This window comes from Physeter macrocephalus, chromosome 9 (assembly GCF_002837175.3).
Source record: "Physeter macrocephalus isolate SW-GA chromosome 9, ASM283717v5, whole genome shotgun sequence".
Lineage (NCBI taxonomy): Eukaryota > Metazoa > Chordata > Mammalia > Artiodactyla > Physeteridae > Physeter > Physeter macrocephalus.
The window spans coordinates 49,042,249-49,045,977 of record NC_041222.1 but is presented as its reverse complement, the minus strand read 5'-3'; positions in this window follow the sequence as shown (position 1 = coordinate 49,045,977).

Genomic DNA, 3,729 nt, shown 5'->3' with positions numbered 1-3,729 from the left:
TGATCCTTTTAATGTGCTGTTGGATTCTGTTTGCTAGAATTTTGTTGAGGATTTTTGCATCTATATTCATCAGTGATATTGGCCTATAATTTTTCTTTTTTTGTAGTATCTTTGTCTAGTTTTAGTATCAGGGTGATGGTGGCCTCATAGAATGAGTTTGGGAGTGTTCCTCCCTCTGCTATATTTTGGAGGAGTTTGAGAAGGATAAGTGTTAGCTCTTCTCTAAATGTTTGATAGAATTTGCCTGTGAAGCTATGTGGTCCTTGGCTTTTGTTTGTTGGAAGATATCTAATCACAGTTTCAATTTCAGTGCTTATAATTGGTTCATTCATGTTTTCTATTTCTTCCTGGTTCAGGCTTAAAAGGTTGTATTTTTCGAAAAATTTGGCCATTTCTTCCACATTGTCAATTTTATTGCCATATAGTTGCTTGTAGTAGTCTCCTGTGATCCTTTGTATTTCTGCAGTGTCAGTTGTTACTTGTCCTTTTTCCTTTCTAATTCTGTTGACTTGAGTCTTCATCCTTTTTTTCCTGATGAGTCTGGCTAATGGTTTATCAGTTTTTTTTATCTTCTCAAAGAACCAGCTTTTAGTTTTACTGATCTTTGCTATTGTTTCCTTCATTTGTTTTCATTTATTTCAGATCTGATCTTTATGATTTCTTTCTTTTTGCTAATTTTGGGTTTTGGGGTGGTTTTTTTTGTTGTTGTTCTCCTTTCTCTAATTGCTTTAGTTCTAAGGTTAGGTTGTTTATTTGAGATCTTTCTTGTTTATGTGTTTCTTATTCTCTAGTTTCTTGAGGTAGGATTGTTCCCTCTTAGAACTGCTTTTTCTGTGTCCCATAGGTTTTGGGTCATCATGTTTTCGTTGTCATTTGTTTCTAGGTAATTTCTGATTTCCTCTTTGATTTCTTCAGTGATCTCTTGGTTATTTAGTAATGTATTGTTTAGCCTCCATGTGCTTGTGCTTTTTATGCTTTTTTCCCTGTAATTGTTTTCTAATCTCATAGCATTGTGGTCAGAAAAGATGCTTGGTATGATTTCAATTTTCTTAAATTTACTCAGGCTTGATTTGTGACCCAGGTTGTGATCTATCCTGGAGAATAGATCCGTGTGCACTTGAGAAGAAAGTGTAATCTGCTGTTTTCAGATGGAATATCCTATAAATATCAATTAAATCTATCTACTCTATTGTGTCATTTAAAACTTGTGTTTCCTTATTAATTTTCTGTCTGGATGACCTGTGCACTGGTGTAAGTGAGGCGTGAAGTCCCCCACTATTTTTCTGTTACTGTTGATTTCCTCTTTTATAGCTGCTAGCATTTGCCTTATTTATTGAGGTCCTTCTGTGTTGGGTGCATAGATATTTATAATTGTTATATCTTCTTCTTAGATTGATCCCTTGATCATTATGTAGTGTCCTTCCTTTTCTCCTTTAACATTTTTTATTTTAAAGTCTATTTTATCTGATATGAGTATTGCTATTCCAGGTTTCTTTTGATTTCCATTTGCATGGACTATCTTTTTCCATCCCCTCAGTGTCATTCTGTATGTGTCCCTAGGTCTGAAGCAGGTCTCTTGTAGACAGCATATATATGAGTCTTGTTTTTGTATCCATTCAGCCAGTCTATGTTTTTTGGTTGGAGCGTTTAATCCATTTACATTTAAGGTAATTATCAATATGTATGTTCCTATTACCATTTTCTTAATTGTTTTGGGTTTGTTTTTTGTAGGTCCTTTTCTTCCCTTGTGTTTCCCACTTAGAGGAGTTCCTTTAGCATTTGTTGCAGAGCTGGTTTGGTGGTTCTGAATTCTCTTAGCTTTTGCTTGTCTGTAAAGCTTTTGATTTCTCTGTTGAATCTGAATGAGATTCTTGCCAGGTAGAGTAATCTTGGTTTTAGGTTCTTCCCTTTCATCACTTTAAATATATTGTGCCACTCCCTTCTGTCCTGTAGAAATTCTGCTGAGTAATCAGCTGATAACCTTATGGGAGTTCCATTTTATGTTATTTGTCATTTTTCCCTTGTTGCTTTTAATAATTTTTCTTTGCCTCTAATTCTTGTCAGTTTGATTACTATGTGTCTCAGCTTGTTTCTCCTTGGGTTTATCCTGCCTGGGACTCTTTGTGCTTCCTGGACTTGGGTGGCTATTTCCTTTCTCATGTTAGGGAATTTTTCGACTATAATGTCTTCTAATATTTTCTTGGGTCCTTTCTCTCTCTCTTCTCCATCTGGGACCCCTGTAATGCGAATGTTGGTGCATTTCATGCTGTCCCAGAGGTCTCTTAGGCTGTCTTCATTTCTTTTCATTCTTTTTTCGTTATTCTGTTCCATGGCAGTGAATTCTACCATTCTGTCTTCCAGGTCACTTATCTGTTCTTCTGCCTCAGTTATTCTGCTATTGATTCCTTCTAGTATATTTTTCATTTTGGTTATTGTATTGTTCACCTCTGTTTGTTTGTTCTTTAATCCTTCTAGGTGTTTGTTAAACATTTCTTGCATCTTCTCGATCTTTGCCTCCATTCTTTTTCCAAGGCCCTGAATCATCTTCACTATCATTATTCTGAATTCGTTTTCTGGAAGGGTGCCTATCTCCACTTCGTTTAGTTGTTTTTAGGGGGTTTTATCTTGTTCCTTCATCTGGTACATAGTCCTCTGCCTTTTCATTTTGTCTATCTTTCTGTGAATATGGTTTTCGTTGCACAGGCTGCAGAATTGTAGTTCGTCTTGCTTCTGCTGTCTGCCCTCTGGTGGATGAGGCTATCTCATAGGCTTGTGCAAGCTTCCTGATGGGAGGGACTGGTGGTGTGTAGAGCTGGGTGTTGTTCTGGTGGCCAGAGCTCAGTAAAATTTTAATCTGCTTGTCTGCTGATGGGTGGGGCTGGGTTTCCCTCCTGTTGGTTGTTTGGACTGAGGTGACCCAGCACTGGAGCCTACCTGGCTCTTTGGTGGGGCTAATGGTGGACTCTGGGAGGGCACAAACCAATGAGTACTTCTCAGAACTTCTGCTGCCAGTGTCCTTGTCCCTGCAGTGAGCCACAGCCGCCCCCAACCTCTGCAGGAGACCCTCCAATACTAGCATGTAGGTCTTGTTCAGTCTCCTGTGGGGGTCACTGCTCCTTCTTTGGGTCCTGATGCACACACTACTTTGTATGTGCCCTCCAAGAGTGGAGTCTCTGTTTCCCCCAGTCCTGTCAGAGTCCTGCAATCAAATCCCACTAGCCTTCAAAGTCTGATTATCTGGGAATTCCTCCTCCCATTGCCGAGCCCCTAGGTTGGAAAACCTGATGTGGGGCTCAGAACCTTCACTCCAGTGGGTGGACTTCTGTGGTATAATTGTTCTCCAATTTGTGAGTCATCCGCCCAGCGGTTATGGGATTTGATTTTATTGTGATTGCGCCCCTCCTACCGTCTTATTGTGGCTTCTACTTTGTCTTTGGATGTGCACTATCTTTTTTGGTGAGTTCCAGTGTCTTCCTGTCGATGTTTGTTCAGCAGTTAGTTGTGATTCTGGTGCTGTTGCAAGAGGGAGTGAGAGCACGTCCTTCTACTCCACCATTTTCAACGTCTTATTTGTGTGTATGTGTTATTGCACTGGTTAGTATCTCCAGCACAATGTTAAATAGAGGTGATCAGCACAGACAGCCTTTCTGATGTCACTTCTGATCTTAGAGGGAAAGCATTAAGTCTTTCAGAATGAAAGATGAGGTTAAGTCTATGTTTTGTGTAGAT